Here is a 27,149-nt window from a genome sequence, read left to right as displayed (position 1 = left end):
CAGGGAGACGGCTCAGTAAAATAAGCACTTCCTGACAAGTGCAAGGGCCTGAGTTCAATCCTCGCTTCCACCAAAAAAACAACAAAAAAAATGATACAATTAAGAAACTTGATCAATATGCATACAGAGAATGCTGTATCTAAAAGTTGGAGAATATATGCTTTACAAGTGCTTAAATATTTATAAACACTGACCACACACTCAGCCAAGTTAGGACTCAAGAAACTGTAAAAGATTTCATTCACTCAAAGTATACTCTCTACAGAAAATGTGATAAAAACCATAACGCAATTACAAAAAAATGTAAAAAGTTATCATTATTGAAAATTAAGAAATATACTTTTAAGTAACTCATGGATCAAAAAAATCACAATGGAAATTGGAAAACACTGTGAAATTAATAATGAAAGCATTATATATCAAAAATTATACGACACAGGTAAAATGGAACAAATGTGTAATTTTAAATGCATGTTAGGAAGGAAATAAGGGTGTGAATTCCTATCTATCCATCTTAAGAAGTTAGAGAAAGAAAAGCAAAATAATCCTGAAAGAAAAAAATAAGTATAAAAATAAATATTAACAAAATAGAAAATATATATAAATGGAAGAAGCAACAAAGTTGAAAGTTTTTTGGAAAAACAAAATTTTAACTACTAAGCATCTAGTGAAATTGTTCATTAAAAAGACAGGGAAAACAAACTGGGAAAAAATTATAGCCAACTGTCCTTCTAACAAAAGCCTTCTATCTAGAACGTATAAATAATTTTGGGCCGGGAAGATGGATCAGTGGAATAAGCACTTCCCTGGCAAGCGCAAGGGCCTGAGTTCAATCCCCGGTTCCACAAAAAAAAAAAAAAAAAAAAAAAAGAATTTTAAAAAATCAGTGCCTCCCAATTCAAAGACCCAATCTAAAATTGGGCATCTGAGCTGAATATATACTTCTCAGATGAAGAAATACAAATGACACATAAATATATGAAAAAATGCTCCACATCACTGGCCATTTGAAAAATGCAAATTAAAACAATATTGAGATACCATCTCAACCCAGAAAGAATAGATATCATCAAGAAGTCAGTAAATAATAAATGCTGGCGGGGCTGTGGGGAAAAAGGAACCTATCTCTACTGTTGGTGGGAATGTAGACTGGTACAGCCACTACGGAAATCAGTGTGGAGACTCCTCAAAAAACTAGGATTAGAGGTTCCATTCAACCTAGCTATTCCTCTTCTGGATATTTTTCCAAATGAATTGAAAATATTATACTACAGTGGTATATGTATACCCATGTTTATAGCAGTACAATTTGTCATAGCTAAATCTTGGAAGTAACCCAAATGCCATCAACTGAGGAATGGATAAAAAAAGATACGGTATTTTTACACAGTGGAGTATTATTCAGCTATAACAAAATGATAAGGTCAGGGCTTTTACTGGTAAATGGTTGCAACTAGAGATCATACACTTAAGAGAAATAAATCAGACCCACTTGTGCAAACATTGGACTGCCTTGCTAGTGTAAGAACCTGAAAGAATAAATAATATCTGAAAGGTAAAATAGATGTTATGAAAAGGGAAAGAAAGAATCTGTTCAAAGGGAAAGAATTACCAAGATGAAGAGAAGGACAGGGGGAGGGGAGATATATCTATGTATGTATGCAGGATGGCTTGGATAATTGTACTGCTGATTTCTGCTGGTCTATGGAAAGGAGCAGTTAATGCACAAACTTTTCCTTTTCTTAATTTTTCATAACTTTTTTTCAATTTTGCGAGCACGTATCCAGTAATCTAAACAACTAATTAGAAGACAATAGTATGCAAAACAACAACTACTGTTGAATTCAAATTATTTAGTGAAATTCTATATTGCTAACTTTTTAATTATCACTATTTTGTATTCTCTTTAAAAAGAGAAAAAGATGCATATATCTAGTACCAAGAATTTAAGAGGCCCGAGGAAAATGAAACCAAATTTATGAAAGAAAAATTTGTACCCACATGTCTGTGGCAGCATTATTCATAATAGTCAAAAGAACAACCCCAAATGTTTATCAATTGATGAATAAAATATGGTATACACAAACAATAAATGTGTCAATAAAAATAAAGGAAGTACTGATGCACACTGCAATGCAGGTAAACCTTGAAAACATGTTAAGTGAAAATGGCTTGGTTACAAAAGACTACATATTGTATAATAGCATTTATATAAAATTTTCAGAGTAGGCAAATCTATAGTGATCTCCTAAGGCTGACATGGAGGGGGACAGATGAGAATAATTGCTGATTAATGCACTGATTCTTTTCAAGGTGATGGAAATATTATATTAAAAGCTGAAATCAACGTTTAAGATGAATAAACTGCATAAATGAAAGGGGGCACTTGCACTAAAGATTCTGCTGACATTCAGTGATAAGTGTCGAAATATACCAATACATTTAAAAGTTAAAATGAAACAGACAAACCTTTATAACAATATACAGTGGTGCCTTGGTTCATGAACTTAATTTCTTCTACCATTCTGGAAAAGATGGCCATGTTCATGCTTGTGTGGGAAAGATGGCTAGGCTTCTTGCAAACAAAAGCATTTCTGAACAGGGTACCGCTGTAACTTACGGAAAGGCTCATAAGAAGAAATAAGACTGAAGAATACTGTTTTTATACATTGAACCTGCAGTTAAAAGTTTTCCCACAAAGAAAACTCTTCACTGTGTATTCTATCATGTATTTAAAGACACCCCCAACACAGTACTATGGATTGAAACCAGGGCCTTTCCATTAAGCTACACTCCCAGGCCCTCTTAAATTTTTTATTTTGAGACAAGGTCTTGCTAAGTTGCTATGTTCCCAAAACTGAGCTTGAGCCTGTGATTCTCCTGCCTCAACCTCCCAGAATACTGACATTTCAGGCTTGTACCACCCCACTGGGCTTAAAGCCAATTTTAATATAAATTCTTCAGAACAGTTAAAGACAGGTATGTAAGGTTACTAAAACTTGACAAGGGCCCAGTATGGTGACACACAATTGTAATTCCAACACTCAGGAGGCTGAGGCAGAAAGACTGCCCTGAAACCTAGGCCAGTCTGAGATACACAGTGAATTTAAGGCCTGACGGAACTACATAGATTCTGCCCTTTTTTCCCTTTATTTATTAATAATTCTATTGAGAAACACATAGCAATGAGACAGTTTCAAAACCGATTAGTAGGACAGTTTCAATACTTAATAAACTGCATATTGTTGTCTTAGTGGTTATTCATTGTATAAGATGCAGACATGATATCCTGTCCACAAACACTATTAGAACAAATCCTTCTATTTGTTGAATTAAGAGAATGTAGCTATATATCTATCCGAACTATTTTGAGTATACAGATACAAAATGGTAGTTCATTTATATCCCCTTTCTTTGTTTAGTTTTGTCAGAGAAGAGTATTCCATTGTCATTTAAATATTGTAGGTACGTGAGTTCAGCAAAATATTCCAACATAGTCCAGTAGTCCATAATAGTAATGGGTTTTCCGTAAGACTGGTGTCTTGAAGAAGAAAAAAAAAAACTTGACAAGGTCAGACAAAAAAATTAGAGGCAACTTCACTAGTGAAAAAGATCTAAACTTCTAAAGCAAAATAAAAGAATGCAAAGTTCAGTTAGCAAAAGGAAACAGTATAATTTGATGAGGAACAAAACTGCATTGTTAGGAAACATTAGGAAAAGCATATTATAAAGTTCAATATTCACTGATGACATAAGCTCTTAGCAAAATAAGAACAGAATAAAACTTCCTTAATCTGGTAACATCTAGGAAAACATTAAAGCAAACATCACATTTTATAGAGAAATGGTAGTTTTCCTCTGCAGAAAGGAACAAGAATGATGCCCACTAATACTACTTCTATTTGTTACCATGAAAGTACTAGTCAGCAGAGTAAGAAAAGAATCAAATAAAAGTATAAGGATTTGGGCTGGGCACGTGGTGCATGCCCATAACCCCAGCACTCTGGGCGGCTAAGGCAGGAGGATTTTATGTTTGAGCCCATCCTGGGCTATTTAAGAGACTTAATGATACTTTCAGTCTCAAAACAAAAAAAAATTCAAAAAGGATGGGGAGGTAGCCTCAGTGTGAGGCTCTGGGTTCAAATTCCCAGTACCCCCCCACACACACAGTATAACGATTTGAAAGGAAGAAATAAATTTTCATTTGTAGGTAAGATGGAATATATAATCAAAAATTCTAAATATAACTACCAAAAGTAGTAAAGGTCTAGTATGAATGCTATGAAAAGGTCAACATAAAAATAGAAATAAAATGTCCATAAATTTACATAACATTAAAACCCATCAAGTATCTATAAAACTCCAAAGTTAACATTGACTCACTGGAGAAATTTACAAACAGAAAAATTAATGAGAGCCTAAATAAATGGAGTAGTGTAACCTATTCACAGAAGCAGAAAACAATATTATAAAGATGCCAATTTTCTCCAAATTGCTCTAGAGTCCACACAATTTCAATCAAAACAATGGATTTTTATGTATTTGTGTGTGGAAAATGACAAGACGATAATAAATTTATATAAATATGCAAAGGGTCAAGAATAGCTAAGGTGTTCTCAAAGGAGATGGTGGAAGAACTTGTTCTACCAACTATCAAGCCTTATTATAAAGCTATTAATAAATAAGACAACATGGTACCAGAACAAGGACGGACCACTGGAACAGAACAGACAGAAAGGAAACAGACAGGGACATTTGATTCCTCACAATAGTAAGAAAAAGCCAGTGTGCTGAGACAATCACATATCCATTTAGAAAAACAATACCAGAAAAACATAAAGTAATGTTTCCTACCTCACAGGATACACAATAAAAAAAAAACATCTTTTGGCTTCTGAAAGATGAAAAAAATATCTTCAAGACCACGGGATAAGAAATACTATTTTAAACTGGACGTAGTTAAAACATACAAAAAATACTGACGATATTATTTATAGTTTATAAAAACATGAAAAATTAAACAGCATGCCTCCAAAGGAGAGAATGTATTTGCAACCAGCAAAAGCTCATTTCCAGCATATAACAGAACTGCAAATCAACAAGTCAGAAAAGGCAAGGAAGTAGATAGCAAATTTTTGAAGGAATTGCACTCAACATAGTTATTAGAGCACAAACTGTCTACCTGGAATATTTTGCTACAAATACTGGCTCTCCTTGAGATGTGCAGAATGAAAGATTTTAACTATATAGCGGCACTTAAAACACTTTCTAAATGCTTGTGTGTCAATAAACTTGTTCTCTCACTCTTCAAATCTGAATATTAAGAGAAATAATTATTATGGTAAGTCAAGAATTCTTTCCACTCCAAGGTCACAAAAATATTCTACTACACCTGAAAACTACTTCAACAACAATATAAATCAACTGTGTGTGTACAGTTATATATTTGTGTAATAGAACAGTGTACAATAAGAATGAATAACCTACAACTATACACAATATAGATACATCTTCATTATTTTGTGTAAGTCAGATCCCAAGAACATGCAAGAGCTGAGTAGGATTCCATTTACACAAAAGTACAAAAGGAAGCATAATGAATCCATGGTGTGAAAAGAAAAATGGCTGGGCGACAGGGTGGTGAACAGTACTTCTCAGTGCTGATGGTATGCAATTTCTTGAAATGGTTGCTGATATACACACATGCTTAGTTGGAAAACATTCACCAGACTGGTCATTACTGATAATGTGTACTTTAGGTTAAAGCTCACTAAGTGGCTTTTTGGTTCTGTTTTTAAGCATGAAGGAGCACATTTTTCAAAACTGTTTAAGGTAACACAAGAGCAAAAATGTATTAAGTGCACTGCTTTAGGTCAATGCATAAAAACCAAATAACCATTTTAAAAGCAATATGCTAATTATCAATAATTATTCATGGAGGTGTCAAACCAACTAGTGACTCTCAAACTTACAGTAATTGTGGTCTGAAATTATTTGAATCCGATAGGAGAAACTGACAAATCTAGATTTAGTGACAAGTGTTGATTCATGATGTTCTAACATAAGCAACATGATCTTGCAAGTTTTTGTTTTTAAATCTTAGAAATTAACTAATGAAAAGATTGACATATCTAGCCAAACCCTCTAATTTTACAAATAAAGAAACCAAGTTCCTTTGAAGTTGGATGATTTGTCCAAAGTCATAAAAAGCTCAGAATAAGTATAAACAAAGTTATTTAATTAGGCTCATCTCCTTCCAATTTTCTAAGTTCCTGGGGATTTCCACCCACCAGGAGAGTTTGTTTATTGGCAGGTCCCTCAATGCACACCATGTTCAGCCGAAACATTTTCATCCAAACAACTCAAAATTAATATCTTTGCCACCCATGACTAATAGCCAAAAGTTATTTCTGTGGCAGGAAAGATAAGACTTTTAAAAGTAAAATTTATGATGTGCAGCCTAACAGATAATATTCTGTGTACACTAAATGAAGACTTTGACATCAAATTTAAGGCATGTGTGGTAATTCAGAATAACAATGCACCCATTCTATAAGGTTTCTTGGTATCCAAGCAAATGACTTTTAAAAATCAATCATAGCCACACTATGGAGCCAAGGCTATTTTTTAAAGCTCATATAAAAGAAAGGTGCTAAAATGTTGATATTAAATTATTATACTGACTTAATACTAGTTTATTAAGTACAGTTTAAGACCTGAAAAGCAGAAGTTTTTTTTGGTCTGAATGCCTTCAGGGCAGGTTTGGCTGGCTTGAGTTGTGGGGATCGAACCACAGCAACCTGAGCCTGACTGCTCTGTTGAAGCAGCTACTTAAAGAACTGAGCTAAGGGGCAGGCCCCAATGGAAGAAGGATTTTTTTTTTGGTCTGAATGCCTTCAGGGCAGGTTTGGCTGCCTTGAGTTGTGGGGATCTAACCACAGCAACCTGAGCCTGACTGCTTTGTTGTAGCAGGCACTTAAAGAACTGAGCTAAGGGGCAGGCCCCCTAAGACCTGAAAAGGCTGGGGATATAGCTCAGTGGAATAAGTGCTTGCCTAGCAAGCACAAGGTCCTGAGTTCAATCCCTGGAAAAAAAAAAAAAAAAAAAAAAAAAAAAAAAGAAGACGTGAAAACCTGACCCAATTAATCCCAATTCACTTCTATATCAAAGTATGCTTAACATTCTGAAAGAAAGTCAGGCATGATAGGGCATGCCTGTAATCCCAGAACTCAGGAGTGAGTTCAAGGCCAGCATGAACTACATAATGAGGCTCTGTCTCAAGAAAAAAAAAAGAAAGAAAGGAAAGTAAGAAAAAGAAAAAAAAAATTGGTGGGCTGGGGAGATAGCTCAGTAGACGAAGCGCTTGCCTGGCAAGTGCAGGGTCCTGAGTTCAATCCTGGGTACCACCAAAAAGAAAAAAATTAAAAAGCAAGACTTTTCATTTTAAAGTTAAATCCATAAAAAGTGAACAATAAATAAGGTAATTCATTTAGTCTGTGAAGTTTGTAAATTAGAGAAATGTTTTAGTCTAAACCTGAAAACCATAGGCTTCTTTCCACTATCATAGGACTCTCTTTTTATTTCAGACTATAAAGTTCAGCACCAAGATGAACCTCTGCCCTTCCCACCCCTAAAGGAAACACCTGGCTTTCAAGGACCTTCAGAACACTGAAAAGTAAATCAGAAAATGGATTTATAGCCACAGAAATGCATTCACCAAAGAACTAGAGATCACAATAATATAAATAGAAATAAGGAAAAATACTTTGTGACTAAATGTAACATGGCATCTGGAGCAGAAAACAGACATTAGTGGGACAATGATTGTTATGGCTTGTATCAGATGGCCCCCCAAAGTCTCATGAGGTCGTAGGTGGGGCTTTGCAGAGGTGACTGGATCTAGAGTATGGGATGCTGGGATCAAGGATGTATGAGTACTGAATTAGTCCGCTGACTGGTAGCTCTGGGAGTGGACGCTGGGAAGGTCCTCCCTGGGTGTGAGTGCTATCCATCCTGAGTGAGTAGAATATAAGGAACAGGGTGCTGCAGTCATAGCTTGCTGCTTTGTTTCTTCACTACTTTACTGTCTTCTGCTCACCATGAGCTGTTTCTCCTCTGCGATGCCCTCTGCCATGCCACCCTGCCTTGGAGCCAGCCAGCAATGAACAGAACCCTCTACAACAGTGAGCTAAATAGATCTCTCCTCCTCTAACTTTGGGTGTTGCCTATTTTGTCTTTGCAATGAGAAAAATAACTATGAGAGTGATAAAATTGAATAAAATGTGCAGTTTAGGTAACAGTAACATACCAAAATTATTAATTCTAAATTATTTCAAAGTAAAGTTTGCTTAAAAATAAAGATGACTTAGCAAAACCTGAGAAACACATTTGGAGCCAATCAGATGTACGCAGTCAGTATTGATCATCAACTAATTTATCAATATCCACACAAGACCCACATTGGGGAGTGACCCAGGTTCACAGAAAAGATGCTTTAAGTGCTACCTTTTTCTCCAATATTATGAAACAAAATTAGTTTCAAAAAACAGCAGGAAGGAAGAGGAAAAAATTGAAATGATTCTCTAGTGGAAACTGCAAAAAAGAATCCTACTTAAGTACAGGAGATATAGGCAGTGGAAAAACAATTAGAGAAGGGTGTTCCAAAGGTTCTAAAATAGTGAAGCTTAATAAAAATATACAGTATTTCTCATGCACTGTCTTATGGGCCAGGACCTGTTTCAATTTCTTCACATATATTCACACTTTTAATAATCCTAAGAACCCTGTGGACAAGGCACTCCTGTCACCTACATTTCACAGATGAGAAGTTCTGTTAGTAATGGAACAGAGATTTGAAGACAAACACTCTGGGCACACAGTTCATCTCCTAACCACTATATTCTACAGCACAGCCTTTTGAGAAGCTAAGTCAGGAAAAAAGCCTCTGCCTCCTACAGACTAGCACCCAAAACTCCCAGTATTCTTAGCCTCCCCAGATAAGAAAACTTTCTACCTAAGATGTGGGAATCCCTGCCAAGACTATGCAGAAAATTCATCTGCAAGGCTGCAATCATTGTTTAGTACCCGATGCACACTGTGCATATTCTTGCTGAGACACTGTTACACACAGAAGTTAGTTTTTATAGTACTATCAGTATTCAAATTCAGGTATTGTGGGTTGGCCTGGGAATGTGAAAAACATATGTAACATTTTTTCTACAGGAAAATGATTTGAAAAAAGAATTTAAAGTCTTTATAAATCAGTATCCAGAAATTGAGTCTCCCTCTATACAGACTCTAGCCATATGGATGCCATGACTATTCAATTTTAATAAAGGCATAGTCAACCTAGTTTTGCTCATACATCAAAGAGGTATAGTTCGTAACATGATAGGAATAATGCTACTGAAATAAATTCATAGTCTATAGATTTCTTTCATTATGGTCACCTGTGTATATATCTAGCAGTTAATATACTATTCTCCATGGTAGCCTCAATAACTTTTTAAGAAATTACTATCAAGAGCTGGGCATGGTGGTGAATGTCTATAATTCCAGTTATAGAATTGGGAGGCTGAGGCAGGAGAATTATTGTAAGTTTGAGTCCAGCCTAGGCAACAAAGTGAGCTCAAGGCCAACCTGAACTGCATAGTGAGACCCTGTCTCCAAAAGATCAAAAAAGAAACAAAGAAAGAAATTACTAGCAAGAACTGGGCATGGTAGCCCATGCCTGTAATTCCAACTCTGAGGCAGGAGGATCATCACAAGATTGAAGCCAGCCTGAGCTACAAGTGAGTTCAAGGCCGCCTGAACTACATAATGAGAACCTGTCTCAAAACAAAAAAAGCTAGCTAGCTAGCTAGCTAGATAGATAGAAAGAAAGAAAAAAGAAATTACTACCAAGGAAACCACCACCAAGAAAGAAGGGGCATCATCTCACAAGGTAGCTAAAGCAGTAATAATAGTAATGATAATAACAATGACGATGTAATAGGAATAACTTTGGGTGGGCATGTAGCATGGACACATTTTAAATACAATCTGTCTTCTAACTCACTTGGTGCTCACGTGAGGTAGATATTACATTATCCCTATTTCAAAAAAATGAGGAAACAGATCAGAGATTAAGCAATTTGCCCAAGAACAGACAGCTAGTTAATGTCAGAAGATTGGAACTTTTGAGCATTGTATCCCTGGAGAACCTGTTCTTTATCAACACACTGTATGTAAAGAATTTGGTAAACTCATACAATGAATAGAGTGCTCACCCAAATTCATTTTTTAAAACAAAATGGTGGTTAGAAGAAAAAAAGAACCATCTTGCCTTTTATTAGGAATATTTCCTTCAACCAAGGTAAGACTAAACACAATTACAGAGAACAAATTCAAAATATATTTGGCTTTGCTTTTATCACTTTGAAATCTTGCACTTCATTGTCTGAACAACCCAGGGATGACACTATGTAAGGTCAACAAATTAATAAAACTTTACTTTCAAATAATCAGGTGAAACAAAGACACTTTATATTTACCACTTAGTAAACTAGGATAAAATAACTGAAAGAGGTCCAATACCTTTGAAAAGTTTCAAAACATCAGCAAGAAATTGTGGGAACAAGATATTCCTTTTAAAGATAAAACTGTTCTTTCAACAGCACTGGAAGATCTGTCTTAACAACAAACATTAAACTGAAATGGACTAAAATTATTTTGAAGAGCTAAAGATGAACAACCTATCATCTCACTCATCAAAAAAAAAAGAGATAGCTTCCAACAACTTCTGGAACATAAGCTGGTTTTTAAAATCCTCCATAAACCTCAGGTCTTGGCTTTCATTGAAACAACAGTCAATGTACTAGATTTCCCATCCAGCCCACAAAACATCCATAAGGTTACAGAAGTTTTATTGACAAAAGACAAACCTGTGCAGGCAATGTTTCTCTGAGAAAAGCCATTTAGCATTTAGGAAGCAACTAACCCTACCCCATTGAGTCCTGGAAGTAGAAAAAGGAAATCTTCCCTTCTCTAACTAGGGACATGAGTGTCCCTTGGACCACAGCCTCAATCTCATCCATCAAGGCAGAACAGGGGAAAAAGCACACAAGCAGGGCAAAAAGGCAGACACAGCCTGGGAAGAGATCAGGAAGAAGGTGGCAAAACCTGCCTGAGAGAGAAGGATGGGATGGCAGCTCAAAGGAGGAAAAAGTATGTCAATGGAGTGGGTTGAGGAACAGGAAGAGGAAACAGTGCCTGCTCTAGCAGCACAAGGGCTCTCACAAACTTTTTAATGCTTAAGGAGAGGGAGGAAGAGATACCATAGCAGGTGTCCTGACACTGTCTCCTTCTCTCTGGTTATTCTCATTAAAATGCCTTTTCAAGAAAGAATGGGTCTGGACAAGGAGTCATATCCATATCCCTCTTGAACTCTTACTGCACAGAAATTTGGAGGAGAATGGACTGAGAGAAGTTTTAGGGCCCTTTTTGTTAGAATCCACCCTATCAAAAACTTCAGCATCAAATGAAAACTAAGGGAAGGACCCAAGTCATGGCAAGAACAGCGTCTGAAAGAAAGGGAGGAAACTAAAGTGAGAAATTTTAGGCAGAAAAGGCAGTAGGACATTGGAGAGCTAGACAAAAAAAGTAATAGAACTGTCAATAAATTAAACTCTAATAAATGTTCTTTAATATTTAGGATTCAGTTTGAGAGTTGGAAATATTTCATCAGGTCTACTCTAAGACAAATCACTTATCTGTGGCCATGGTAATAATTTGAGGCTGATTCTGCTGAAGGTATAAAAAATAAACTTAATAAATACAAGGCAATTTCCTGATGTCTTTTCTCTATATACTGACAATATAAATCATTTCAGAAGGGCTTTTTGACTTACTTGCTAAGCATTCAGTAACATTATCATCTGTCAGGGATTTTTTAAAATCCTAATAGCACAAATGCCATGAGTAATTACTTTCATAAGTAAAAGAAGTATATTTAACTCTTTCTTGGGAGTATAACTATAATTAAGAACTTGCTCATTCAGACCAAAGATTGCCTGTCAAGACTCCAAGGCATTATTTAAACCACAGTCCCACACTCCATATCACACATATACATGCTGACGTGTACTGAGAAATGTAAGACTTTTTTTTTCTTTTTCCATTTCCATGAAACAAGGATACTTCTCTTAAGCCCTCAAACAATTTAATTCTTAAAAGACAGAGCCCCCCTACTCCTGTCCTACAGCTATGGCCATGCAGAAAATCTTGGCCTGAGAAATCCTTGACTCTAGGGGCAACCTCACAGTGGAGGTGGACCTGCACACAGCCAAGGGTCAATTCCGAGCAGCTGTGCCTAGTAGAGCTTTCACGGGTATTTATGAAGCTCTCGAGCTAAGAAATGGAGACGGACTGGGGAGATGGCTCAATAGAATAAGTGCTTCCCTGGCAAGTGCAAGTGCCTGAGTTCAATCCCCGGTTCCGCCAAACAAAAACTTGTCTTAAGAGATGAGGACAAATCCTTGTACCTGGGGAAAGGAGGGCTGAAGGTGGTGGAGCACATCAACAAGACTCTAGGCCCCACTCTACCGGAAAAGAAACTAAGTGTCGTGGATCAAGAAAAAGTCGATAAATTTATGATTGAGCTGGACTGGACAGAGAATAAGTCCAAGTTTGGGCCAATGTCATCCTGGGTGTGTCCTTCGCAGTGTGTAAGGCAGGAGCAGCTGAGAAGGGAGTCCCACTCTACCGACACATTGCAGATCTTGCTGGGAATCCTGACCTCATCCTCCTAGTGCCTACCCAGCTCCCAGGAAGCAGTCTCCTGAAGTGGAGCATCTCCCGATGCAGTCTAGCCCCTCCCTCTTTCCCACAATCCAAACTTGCCTGAAGCCTCTTTATGCTTCCTTCCCTGCCTATATCACTGGCTTCCTTCACATTCCAACTCCAAGCTGGTAACTCCAGCCTCATTCTGTGCCTGCATCCCGCCCCGGAAATCAGAATGAAAGTCTCTGCATGGCAAGGATTTTGGTATCTTCTCAAGTCCTTATTAAACCAATGTGCTCTTAAGAAAAAAAAAAAGATAAAGCACCAAATCTCAACCTGTGTAACAGCTTTTCTAAAATTTCTAGCCAGAGATAATCACACAGGTGAACCTAACCAAATGATCTGGCTGGCAGATCAACCGTCTCCCAATCTCATGGCTGCTGGCGATTTCTACAGCTGTTTGTCCAGACGAACTGTACCCAGATGTGGGCCTTCTCTCTTTACTAGAGAGATAAGAGCCAATGACAGCACAGCAGAGACCGTTGGGAAACAAAAGTGGCAACCTGCAAAGTGTTCCTGCTGTTTTGACTAACATCTCAGATCTTGCCTGGAATACCATTTCTAAGGTTTTTAAATCCTCACCCCCCATAAGGGATTATGCTGGTTCCCGCATTATCTGCCATATTTTCTGCAAACCATGAGTTGAATCCAAAACCACTGTACTGCATTAAAAAGAAAAACAGAATCGACTGTTAAGTACTCCCTTTGCTGGAGAAGGTAGAGGTTTGTGTGCAAATACCTCTAAACTCCTATAGAGCTAATTCAAATGCCTAGAAATACTTGCTACTTTTAGTAATGTCATTTGAAATACAATTCACGATCTGAATAAACAAAGTATTTCATTTTTGAAGTATCTTGGGCAAGCTGAAACAGGAGGTAAAGTTACTGAAAATGCCTGAATTTCAGGCAGGTCACTATCGGCTCTCAAGAATCTTCACAAATCAGCAGAATTTTGCTCAAACTCGGGCTGGAAAATGGACTCAGATGAAAAGAAAAAATGTGTGAGATTATCTTAACTCAAGGATACTGAAAGCTGTCAAGACGATTAACAAAACTCAAAAGGTTTCTTTGTAACAAAAATTTGATCTTTGTAAAATTTGTAAGTCAGCACATAAACTTATGCAAAGTACAATAGAAAGAACACATGGTCCAGGATCAATCAGACACAGGAGTTTTGAGCTCTACATCTACAACTTAACCAGCTATGTAAGTTACAGAATACTATAATGTCTTTATGTGTGCAATATGAACAACATTTTTAGCACATGGTAACTGTAAGAATTAAATGCAAATGCACATTACCTACCAAGTCCAGTGCCAGAATATACTCAAAGCCAGCTCCAACACAAACTGGACAGTGTACCCTATAATTAAGGAAAAGAATGTGTCAAATAAACATAGGGAAGAAAATTCAGGGTGACTGAACATAGATTATAGTATGTCAAACGTAAAAATGGAGATCACGTACAATATTTAGCATTTACCTTCACTGAAGTCTAACTTCCCTTGGTTCAAAAGCCAGGTGAAAGGCAATGGAGAGTGGGGATGCCTCATATTGTAGAATCTCGTATCACAGACTGGTGTAAAATTAGGTATCTGAATATGCTTGCATTATTCCAGTGTTCACAAAAAGCCACCATCACAAATGCCAGGGATGATGATGGCCTTTCATAATTTAACACTGCAAAACTAAACTCTCATCTCAAAAGCCCTTTCTCGATCAAAATATTTCTTACAATGGTTTTGTATACTACTGCAAATCGTTAGCAAAGAAAGTAAACTGTCTTATACTTCCAAAATGAAAAAGTATGCAAAACAAGGTCAGTTTGTCAATCTGTTGTTCTTTTAGAAACCATAAGCAAATATATGTCACAATTATTGTCTGACAGGTAAACATCACTGAGAAACACACTATACTGGAAACCTCTGACTGGAACAAAATCAGCAAATTTTCTTAAAGAATTTCAATAAATTATGTTTTAGTGAAGACAGACAATGGTTTATATTTTAACATATCCACACTGCCAACTTTTGATTTTACAGGCAGCTAGCTTACCTTATATCTCTCCTTGCTCCCATCTCATCACTAGTCCCCACATCCTGCTTTTTTACGTACTTTAGGGACAAGCACAACGTGTTAAAACTATACAACTCCAAGAAGGAAGAAATCCAACCCGTTGTCGGACCTCAAAGGACTGTTTGTGTGATCTTTATATGAACGCAAGCAATATTTTTTCCTTACTCAACACCTGCCAACAATGATCTGAAAACCACTTCTGCAACAATTACTACAACTACTAACCTTCTCCACTGTCTCAATACCCTCCACCGACGTTACCCTAGTGCTGACAGTTGTCATTTCCAAACACCTTGCTGGGGCGTGAAGCCCGTCCACAAAGGTTCTCTCTTCGCAACGTCCAGGAAGAGGCGAGGAAAAGCACCGTCCCTTGCACTCGAGGGGCGAATGCCAAGCCTGCAAGCACCCTGCACCCCGGCCACTCCCTCTCCCCTCCGCCTCTTGGGGCGTCCCAGGCGGGCGCGGGCTCAGGCGCGCCAGGCCCTGCGCAGACCTCCAGCAGCCCCGCAGTCCCTGCAATTCTGGCCACCTCGGCTGTGGGCCGAGCCGGGTCCCCAGGACACTGGCAGTCGCGCACACAGTCACCGACCCGGACGCGGGGTCACAGGAACGAGCCCAGGACACCCACGACGCCCAGGCTCAGGCAGGTGCCGGGCCTCCCCGCAAACACTCACCCGGCGGACGCCGCTCCCTGTGTGCGGCCGCTACCTCGCCCTCACGCCCGTCGGCCGCTCCCGCGGGGGCGGGGGGGTCCGGGCCAGCGCCGCTTCCCCACCCGACCCCCCTCGGGTGCGAGCCGCGCGGAGCCCGGATCCGGTGTGAGCCGCCGCCGCCCCCTTTCCTCCCTCCTCCCTCAGTGCGTCCCTCCCACCGTGGCCCGCCTCGTATTTCCTGGATCCGGTCTAGGGGAGAATTTGGCAAGCTGGCCGCCAGTTTTAGGGCTGCCGCCGGCTTTACGGCTTCCTTCGGGCGCCGTAGCTCGCCAGGCACAAAGATGGCGCCGCTGGGGACTGCTGTAGGCAATCTCGCGAGGCTTCTCCCACAGGAACTGGAGGGCGGGGGACCACAAGAAAGGTGATAAAGTAGCCTAAGCAAATGCTCCCCCATATCGGAAATGGGCGGTACCGGCTGCGAGAACGAAGTTAATACGCTTGCGCGAGAGTGCTGGGAACACGCATGCTCAGAACGGCCCGAAAGGTGGGACCCAGTTCTCCGGGTTTTACCTGTTTCCTCTAAAGGCGCGAGGAGGAACCAGGAGTGAAACTACTAAAGGGCTTGGCTGGATCAGGTGCCAAAGTGAGAGGCGTCCTTAAGTGTTGGTCATTCCTCAGAAGCTCTAACAGCCAACACACTTGCATCGCTGGGAATCTTCCAACCCTTTGCTCCTCCCAATCCTCCTTGTGACAGTATTATTGCAGTCTCAGATACCCTCTCTTCATTCGGTTGTTGGTTTATGTTGTTTATCTAGAGATTCCCATGGACGTAGACGTGGGCTCACAGCTGGCAGCCACAGGCCTCCTTGTCTGTCACATCACCAAACTTTCTCTTTCAGTTTGGTGCTACATGAGCCTCCCAAGTCTCATGCTAGTAACTCCATTTCCTGATTTATTTTTCCTCGCTCATTTATTTATTCAAACGTATGTTCAAAATTTGTTGTGTGCCAGGTACTTAGAAAACAAACATGCTCCAACCTCACTGAGCTGGGTCAGACCTCCTTCCCCTGAACCTGAAATGGATGAGAAGAAAAAAAACAATGACACTTTAAAGTGGTAAATTCTGATACAAACGAGGACGGAGAAGGAAGGATATCATATACTGTGTAGGTACTATAGTTTAATGTATAATAAAACTACAGAGAAATATAGTAGCTTTAAATTTTAAAAAGAATGCCTTCTTTGCTGGGGATGTAACACAGTAGTAGAGCAATTTCCTAGCATGCAAGAGGTCCTGGGTTCAGTCATTTGCACAATTAAATAAAATGTCCTCTTTGGGGTATTTTCTTGATATCCTCCCTACCTTGTACTCACTTAAAAATAAGCATCTCCATCGCTACCTCCGGCACACCACTGTTTCACATCTCTGCAAATTAAAGAAGGAATTCTTGGGAGACATCCCACAGGCATTTGATTTAGTCCACTGAATCAGTCAAGATGTCACGGAACAATCCACCCTGATCATTTTAACAGAAAATTTATTATGTTATTAGACAGCTGAAAATGCCAGAAAAAGGTTGTAAAGTATAACAGAAGTACCAACTGTAGGAAGCAGATAAGATGTCTAGAGCAAGGGGGATAAAGGGAACATGCTGGAATTATTACAATTTAGACTTGGATGAAGGCCATGTGAAAGCAGGCTTCAGAGCTTAGAGAGAAGCACTACTTGGTGCTGGCATCTCTGAGGTCTCAGGACACTGGATTTGCAATTGCGGGAAACTGCAACCTGGATCCAACTGCTGCTATGCAGAGGAAGTGCCCCCACCCTGCAGAAGCTTCCAGTCTCTCCCCAGACTGGGGAAGACAATGAGACATGTGAATTAGTTCTGACTTAGACCCGCATCTTGAAGCAGAGCAGCTCCAGCATCAAGAGGCACTCACTGTGAAAGTTGAATGCAATTAAAAAAGGAGGGGGGCATCCATTTCTGCCTCACACCTCATGTAATGAAGAACATCATGCTAGAATACTTGGAGAAAGCCTGCTTCAAGATCAGTTTTATGCCAAGCAGAGCAACCCCAGCCATTTATAAATTTCAGTGAAAAATAAATGTTTATTCTATTATGGGTTTTTTTTTTTCAGAACCAGGGACTGAACTCAGGCCCTTACGCTTGCCAGGGAAGCACTTATTCCACTGAGCCATCTCCCTGGCCCTTGTTTATTCTTTTATGGCACTGAGACTTTTGCGTACTACGTGGCAAAGGCAGGCAAATGCAGCAACTTTGCTCCACAAAGTTCAGCTTTCACAAAACTTAGTTTAATTTAAAGTTGTATCTTGTCCTCTCCAAATTGAGTCCTGCTACCAATGAGGAGCTTGGAATTAAGAAAGTGGGGGAGAGGGACCTTCTCTTTCTGTCCTTTAAGTGTCTACTTCATCTTCTCCATCTTGCTAACCGTAACTTTCTCTCCAGGGTTGAAGTGGGTGAGAATGGAGCTAGTCAGGTTATTGCTTCACTGAAACTGTCATAAGGCAGCGACATCAGCAAATGCCTAAAATCTGCTCTTTCTACATTCAATTTTTGGTTTCTTCTGTGGCTTATCCTGGAAAGATTCACTAGCCTATCCCAGGACCCAAGTGGAGCCTTTCCTCTGTCTGGTTCCTCTCTCCTCAACCCCTGGTTTCTTTTACATTTCAGTGGTGGTATAAGCCCTCTCTTTGTTCTGGGTGCCTTGTACACACTGGCATCTGAATGCTACCCCTCTCAAGGATAAGTATGATCCCTCAGCGCCCTCTTCATTGCACAGTTCTTAGACATGGCCTCAATCTCTTCTAACTTCTCAGTCCCTGCCTCTTGAGGAATACCCACAACTTCTTAGTGCCAGGATCCTCTCCCTCATTATAGAGCCTTAGGCAGAGCACAAGCAGAGTTTATTTCCTTCTGTAACACTCATTGGATTCACAGGAAACTCATACCCTTGCAATCCTGAATAACAAACATGATGCCCTGTTGTTTTTGCTCCAGGGAGATTTCTGCCTTCAGAATTCTGCTAAGAGGCCAGCAACAGTATCTATATTAATGCAGGCTTCCAACCTCCAAGAAAACATGGCGGATTCACCTAAAACTCTCTGTCCAGGTTCGACCTACAGGGAGCTATAATTTCATAACCAAGCAGCTAGGGAAGGGGGTGCTACATCTTCAAGATATGTCTAACTAGTTTCTCAGAGGCCTCCTCACTTGGCCTATCCTTCGCCATAGAGAAAAAAAATCTGGACTCCTCCTTCAAAGATGATAACTAATAAATATCTCACTTGCAGTCTCATTTAGTTGGAAAGAAGTGTTGGATAGTAACAGAACTGGTTTTGCCACCTCTTGTTGTGTCCTGTGGAGAGAAGCTCAAAAGCTCTTTTCAGAATGTGATAGAATTTAGTAGGTATTCTCTTCACCTCTATCAGACACATTTTATAAACCATTTCAGATACAATTGGCCTCACCTGTTGTATCAATAACATGTCATCATGTAACCATTTTCAAATATAATTGTCTTCATCATTATATTCACTTACTATGCAGTGTACTAGATATGTGAGGTGGATTCAGCTTGGCAGTTTCTCCCTCTGGTCTCACCGGGGGTCACATATAGTGACAAGAATGAATGCTGTTTGTGAAACCACCATCTAATGTTACCACAACTCCACAGGGTATGTTCTGAAAGCTAAAAAGCTATCTGAGGCTTCAATGGACCATTTCATTAGGCTGCCTGCTTCTGGAAGATCAAGGATGATGAGGGCTCTGGATCTCAGGGTAAAGTGCATCTCCCTTGGACAGCACTTTATGGGATACCATGTCAGTAGATGACCGTTCTGTAAATGGTTGAATGATAGTGCTTGTGTAAGAACTGTGGATAGCCAAGGAAAACTCTTACTGACAGTATGAATCAGTTCTGGAAAGAATGAATTCCTGCCCCAAAGCCACACACCCCCTGTGGAAGGGATCCAAATGGTCAGTCTGTCAAAATGGCTTGCTGGTCATCTTGAGAAATGTTTTCAGAATGTGACCTCAGTGTTGGTTGCTGCTGCTGGTAAGTAGCTACTTGAATGTTGGGGAGAGTCAACCCTTTCTGGACCTGAAGAGTGATGCTGGATTCCATTGAGAGCATCCCTTGGCCTCTTACTCTCCCTTCTTATGGTGTAAGCCTAAGAAAACCTTGTCAGTGGTGGACTACTCAGACTGCTTGATACCAGGCAATTTGAATTTGGGGTACCAGCTGTTTATAAACTTTGTCTTGAACCTAGGGGTTAATGGGCTTTTGCAGTTCTCCTGTGTATGTGGGATACTATGGGAGGTTAAGCTTGGGTATCACATTTCCCTTTGGGAGAAGGGCACATTCTGAGTTCTAATTTGATTTCTGTCTTGTGAACTTAGTGATTCTCAATAGAACAAGAGTCTCTCATAATGTAATTCCTTCCATATACTCTATTAACTACTCTGCTTCCCACCTTTCATTTAGTTAGTATTTGTTCCTGTACTGACTACTCCCTATCAGAAATCAGAATGCCTTCTGAGATTTCTAGAAGAATTAAAGGCAGCCTATTCTGATTTTCCCTGTCATAACCCTAAGAAACAAATGAGTTGAGCCCACTTATACCAAGACCTTGAAAGGGAGACTATAATATTATTAATTGAGTACAAATGAAAAAGAAGAGATACAATTTTTCTATCATAATTCTCTTCCCAGAGCCATAAAAGGACCACTCAATGTCTCACACCATTCTCTGACTTAAGAGCTTTGTACCTAGTATCAGATAATGGATTAGTATTCCTCCTGAACTATGAGTCACCTACACTCAAAAGGCCAAAAGGACTGTTTTCAATTTTAGTATATGTGCTGCCAAAGCAGGCACCAGAACACTTTTGAGAACAAGCCAGAAGATTAGGATATCACCTGAACTGCATAGATAGAAGGCACCAGTTCCACCCTTTGCAGCCAAGAAACATGACCAACTCTTCTCATCCCTCCCCTGCACTGACTAGCATTCCCTACCACCTACGCCTTCATCCAGTGAGGAAAGATCAATTCCACACTAGCTTGTCTCTACCAAGGCTGCCACCTCAGGAAAGACAACCTATCTCTTAGAAGGAAGTATTTAACTGGTTCACCTTCTCTCCTTGTTTGAAGTCAAAATTTAATAACTAAAAATATTGTGGGGGGGCAATGTAAACTTCACCAGTAAGAACAAATCTCTAGTTGATTTTTCCAAAGACACATTTCAAATAAAAAACATGCTTAAAACATCTAAATAAATTCAATGTGATTGTTTCAATTTATTTCCCCTTAATACTAGATAACTTCAACTGAAGTCTAAAAGGATTCTCATACCCATGTTGACAGTTGGCCACTTTTTTCACTTCCCAAGTTGAGGAAATCACAACTAGATATTTAAGAAAAATTTCTCTTCTAATAGGCTGGCAAGACTTGCTGCAGATCCAGTGGGTGCTAGGAGGAGAAAGGTGAGGGAAACACATGTTTGGCTGGATAAGAACAAAATGAGTGGGTAGATGAACCAAGAAGAGTTCACATGGAGTGACCTCACTAAGATTTTAGTAATGGTAGAGAGCATGCAGAGTGCATGCCATCATCTTTGCTTGGAGCAGTAGGGCAACACACCTGTCCCGAACCATTGGTTCCTGGCATTTTACCCTATATCTCTCACTAAGAATTGCCTTTGCCTTCAAGGAATTTCCAGACAGAGGCTATACACTCTCACAGCAGGTGACCCTTAGGCAATTATTGGCTGATACAGAGATACAAAGGGCAGGCACCTACTTCTTGTCTTGAGACAGCTTTGAAGAACCATTCAGTGTAAGAGCTCCTTGTGACAAAAGATTGGAGCTTCTCTCCTCTTGTCCTATCCTGTCTTCTTAACATCCTTTCAGGTGCATTTCCTAAGGTAATTTCTCAATAATATTTGCATTCAGTTACTCATCTCAATATCTGTCTCCATAGAGTAGAGTCTAGAGCTCACATCTTAATAGATACTATGATTTCAATATTCCTTCCTGGAATAAGAGATGAGATAAGGAGGGAAGAAAGGGAAAAGGAATTTAAAGAAAAAAAAAGAATTGAGAAAAAATGGAAATAGAGCTTTTGCAAATGGGGAGAAGGATAGGAGAAAGGGGAGGGAAAAGTAATAAAAAAGAATTGAGATGTGTTATATACATGTATAAATCCCACATGATGATTGTGTTCGTTGTATGATGCAAACATGTACTAATAAAAAATAAAGTTTCATCACCAAACTCACTTTGGGATTGTTATGGCAACAATACTAAGAGGTTGGGCCTTTAATAGGTGATTAGGCCATCAGAGATCTACTCTCCTGAATGGGCTATGCTGTTATTGTAGAATTGGTTTCCTTATAAAATGGCTAGTTGACCTCTATATCTTTCTCCTCTTCTTTTTCCTTTCTCCCTTCACCTCCAGCCAGTGTCCCAGATTTCTTTTACAGTGGGTTGAAGGAGACTACTGTCCTCTTTAAGTGTATGTGCATCTGAGGAAGTAGCCTACAACTCCATTTCTAGGGGTCATTGTATTACTCAGTGCTGGCCAATGAGAGCATCCCAATTCTCAGGCCAGAATAATGGCTCAGGTAGGTAGTTAGCTGTAAGGACACTTTGGCTGAAACATCCAGGGACATACAACTCACTTTTTCCTGACAGGATGTAAGATCCAGAATTGTTACAGCAAACTGTAACAACTACTACTGTGGAAACTGCAGAAAGTATTGTACCAATTGCAAAGGAAGTGACATTAAAGATGAAGAGAGAAAAAAAGTCATACAGACCGACATACACAAACTAGTTCAGAAGAACATTATTTGAACCACTCTAACCCAGAATACCCAAACCAGCTCTGTTCTTCTTCTTCTTTTTTTTTTTTTCTGGAACCGGGGATTGAACCAGCCCTTGTGCTTGGCAAGCAAACATTTATTCAACTGAGCCATCTCCCTGGCTCCAGCTCTCTTTGTTGTACACAATTAAATTACAGAAACTAATACGTTTTCCTATTGCATATCCATGGAGAAATTTTCTGCCACTTGCAAACAGAAGAATCTCAAGTAATATATTATGCCATGAAAGCATGGGCATAAGAAATGAATGGTCTGAACACCAAGCACCGTGACTGAATATAGGGAAGTCAAAATAACCCAATAGATTTCTAATTGTATTAATAAAACAAATCAAACTTGTACGTAGTGCTTACTGCTCAAACGTAGAATACATACTTAAGACATAGTTGCTTAATACACCTCTGTGAAATTAATTGTAATTCTACAAATGGAAAGAAAACTGGAGAACCAAAAGTTGGACACAGTAAGTTTTTCTCCATAATTTTATTGAGGAACAAATAGCAATGAAACAGTTTCAAACCAAATTGCTAGGACAATTTCAATAATTAACACATTGCATATATTCTTCCTAGTGGTTATTTGCTATAAAAGATGCAGACATGGTATCCTATTTACAAACACTATTAGGACAAATCCCTCTATTCATTAAGAGAAAGTAACTATATATCTATCCTAATCATTTTGAATACACAGATACAAAATGAACATTCATCTGTATCCCCTTTTTTTGTTTAGTTCCATTATTTGAATATTATAGGTGTGTTAACTCAGCAAAATATACTAAAAGAGTCTAGTAGTCCATAATCGTATTGGGTCTTCCGCTTCACTGGCAATGTCAGAAATTGTTGACCTGAGTCCCCTACAGCTCAACATAACAGCATGGGTTTACTTCTTCTTTTTTTCCCATAATTTTATTGAGAAACAAATAGCAATGAGACAGTTTCAAACCAAATTGGTAGTACAGTTTCAATAATTAACACATTGCATACATTCTTCCTAGTGGATAATTGCTGTACAAGATGCGGACTTGATATCCTACTTACAAACACCATTAGAACAAATCCCTCTATTCATTAAGAGAATGTAACTATATATCTATCCTAACCACTTTGAATACACAGATACCAAATGGACATTCATCTGTATCCCCTTTTTTGGTTATGTTCCATCATTTAAATATTATAGGTGTGTAAACTCAGCAAAATATTCTAAAAGAGTTCAGAGGTCCATAATAGTATTGTCTTCCGTTTCACTGGCAATGTCAGAAATTGTTGACCTGAGTCCCCTACAGCTCAGCATAACACCATGGCTTTACTTCTTATACTTCGTTTTTATACTTTTCTGCTGGATGGTTAAGACCAAGGTAAAGCAGGACCTATGCAACAAGAGTTGTAGCTTTTGGGTCTGATAAGGTCAGTGAAATCCCCTCAGGATTTATCCTGAGATCCTGTACCTCAGATTGTAGAACCTTTGTCAGTGTCAGCCATGTGGATGAGTCACAGCCATTGCTTGGCCAATGTGCTCTCTGTGAAAGCCTGAGAGAATGTTTTCTCTCCATGTGACTCTCCTTAGGCACACTCTACATCATTGATCACTTTCCTCTTTGGCCCCATAATCTCCTTGATCAGAAAATTTGGGATACTACTGAGTTACATGACATTACAGTACAAGTTCTCATATGTCCTGAGTCTTAATTGACCTTGGAAGGCTAGGGCCAAAATGTTGGCTTTCTTTGAGGCTCTCCTTTTTCTCTAATTTTGGTCTGTAAACTTAGGTTATTGACCCTCTAGAAGAGAAGCTTATTGTTATTACCCTACAACCTAGGCTGTTAAGCTTAATCTCACCATCTGTCTGAATATCAAATATCTTAGGCATAACATGGAACAGGTATTTTTCATCAAGTATTGATATTTTGCACTTTAAGTCCCTACAGAATATGATAAAAAACATTTAAAAATTAGAATATATTTTAAAAATAGGCATAAAGAATTATATAATTCTTATGTTTACACATAAGTCCAGAAATCTAACCATATACAACCTTGAAGCAGGACAGTCCCACAACATTGCTTTTCCTGTCTCCTGCCTTCATTCACCACCCCCTTCTTTTTGAACAATCATCTACCCAAGAGACAGCACAGCAGCAACGGGCATGTCATGACAAGCAGCCCGTATTCAGGAGACCAGAATGACAGGCACTCCAAGCATGAACCTACTATTACAAATTTGCATCTTCAGTGCAGTTGCTTAGTTCACAGGAGGACACAGTAAGTTTGGTTAGAGACAGTATTTAAACTTCTCCACTCAAACATCACTTAACCCACTCAAGTGACTTAAGTATCAGTACTGCTTATAAAATGTTATAACTTAGAGTACTCTTTGTTCATGGGAAGACTACAGCTAATCTCCTTAGCACACATAAAATGGTTTATTTCATCTGCTTTCTTTAAGTAGTTTCCTTTTCATACTAAACACATAATAGTACAAAAAGACATATGACAGATGAAAATTGAGGTTAAGAGAATTGTGCAAGGTAATAGGCAACTAGTCTAGCCGAGAAGAGAATTTGGTGCTTATCTTCCCCCAATGCAATTATCCCACTTCCAGGAACACTAGAACCAGTAAATATCCCTTACCTATAGCCTTAGGGATTCATTCATCATTCAACATACATTTATGGGGCCAGTTTCTGAGGATACAGAGATGAATGGCACAAAGTCCCTAGCTTCAAGGTATTTCCAGTCTATTGAAGAAAAAATGTCACATAAACAAATAGGCATAGTGTAATCTAGGAAATGAAGCTATAGCTCATCTCTTTGATGTTTGAGCAGCAATGAGTCTGGAAATACTTGAGAGTATAGGGCCTGATGAGAGTTATGGGAAGGAGAGAACTGTCTGTCCCAAGGAAATTCACATGTAAACTCATAATAAAAATGAATAAGTACATAGTCAATTGTTATAAATGAAGTAACAACGCTGAGGCTATAGTGAAAGCACTTGCTTAGTATATGTGATGCCCTGGGTTCCGTTTTGAAATAAAGGTTCATTATTATTTAATTTAACAAGGAGAAAATTTATGCAGGATTTTTAAATGTCTCCTTTGGTATTTGAAAAGACCATTTATTTACTCCTAAATCTCCTATTCTAAATCATAATGTGGTAACAATACCAGAACTATTTCTATACTTCCTTCAGTAACCTTCTGAGTCATTATGAGTGCTGGGATGTAAGAGGAAATAGTTGGGAGAAGGTAAATCAGAGGCACTGGAGTAAGTCTTCAATATATAGATGCTCCTGGACTTATGATGATTCAATTTACATTTAAAGAAATTATAACAATGCAAAAGTATATATGCATCCAGTAGAAACTGTACTTGAAATTTTGAGGGCTTTCCTTGCCAGACTAATAATATGTGGTCTGGTACCTTCTAACAGTTCTGCGCAGTGGCAGCAAGCATAGCTCCCTGTCAGTAGTGGAATAATTAATGAGGGATCAAGAGGGAAAATAGTTGATACTCTAAAGTACCACATGGTAAACTATGATGTTCAGTAAATTAGATGTAGTGAATACATTTTCAGTCTATGATATTTTCAACTTTCAATGGGTTTTTCAGGTAAGTAATTCCATCATAAGCCGAAAAGCATCTATATTCTTCATGCAGGAGACAGTCTTGGAGTAGATGATAAACTATATAGAGAGGTCTTTTGAACTAGAATGGGTAAATACTAGTTTCACATGGGGTTTGGAATTAGAAACCTAGACCTAACCCCAGTTGCATGACTAGGCTGGTGAATTTGGCCAAGGCTCTGAGCAAGACTTTCCATGAAATGAGTCTGTCTTGACCCATTTTCCTTAGATGACTTTTGTGGGTCTTGTGAACTAACATACTTAATTTTCTCATGAACTACTGATTTCTATGACATGTTATATTTTATTATTACATAGAACAACTTGAATGTAATTTTGATTGTTTTATAAGCATGGGAAAAAAACTATATATTTTTTGTAAATAAATCAGGATTCCAAATTGAGACCAAAATGAAGGCCTAGGGACTGAGACCTTGACAGCTGGTGAATATTTTCATTTTGGGACAGCTTCCCCTCACTTCTATTTAAAATGCTCATTGGAATGTTATAAGAATAGACCCAGAAATTCAGTCTACTATAAGATCCTTCTTCAATTCCACCCAACACATTTCTCAATAAAAAACTAGTTTTAAGACCATAAATTTAATAATACATGTAATGTCTGAAAGATGAGCTGAGGAATAATAGTTAACAATAACACAAGGTATACTTCTTATAGCATATTTGGCTAGGACATTATAAAAGAAGCATATTAGTGTATAATCAGAAGTATGTTAATAATTCAAAATATCACACAAAATTATCTGTAATTGTACTACTGTAACATAATTACTTGCATTTTTATCATTCATTCATTCATTCATTCATTCATCCATCCATTCATTCAAAAGCTATGTAAGCTAGTCCTAGCCCAGGTCCGGTGAGTGTGCGGAGAGTTTCCTGCTACCCTGCGCCGGCGGGACGAGTCCCAGCCCAGGCGCAGTGTGGGCTGGACCCTCTCCCACCCCCTTGGGCCACCCCACACCCCTCTGCCATACCTCCCCACCCCTCCTGCAGAGTAGGAAATTCTGCCGACTTCCGGGAACTCCCAGACCCAGTCCTAG

General features: G+C 38.9%; 1 protein-coding gene across 6 annotated transcripts in view; it reads right to left on the bottom strand.

Annotated features, from left to right (window-relative positions):
- Tab3 (TGF-beta activated kinase 1 and MAP3K7 binding protein 3) overlaps window positions 1–15,701 on the bottom strand; it is a 74,081-nt gene extending 58,380 nt beyond the window's left edge. For 5 of the 6 annotated variants that reach the window (XM_023715404.1, XM_023715399.1, XM_023715398.1 and 2 more), the window contains exons 1-2: window positions 15,571–15,701; window positions 14,126–14,183 (exon numbers count right to left, since the gene is read on the bottom strand). The gene's annotated coding sequence lies outside the window, so the exon portion shown is untranslated. Of the gene's footprint in view, window positions 1–14,121; window positions 14,184–15,570 lie in introns of all 6 variants that reach the window. The other variant, XM_023715400.1, reaches the window with a different exon arrangement.
- Window positions 15,702–27,149: the final 11,448 nt, after the last annotated feature.

Source organism: Octodon degus, unplaced genomic scaffold, assembly GCF_000260255.1.
Source record: "Octodon degus isolate 3935 unplaced genomic scaffold, OctDeg1.0 scaffold00041, whole genome shotgun sequence".
Classification (NCBI taxonomy): Eukaryota; Metazoa; Chordata; class Mammalia; order Rodentia; family Octodontidae; genus Octodon; species Octodon degus.
Note: the sequence above shows the minus strand (reverse complement) of the source record. Positions and strands in the feature narration are given on the sequence as shown.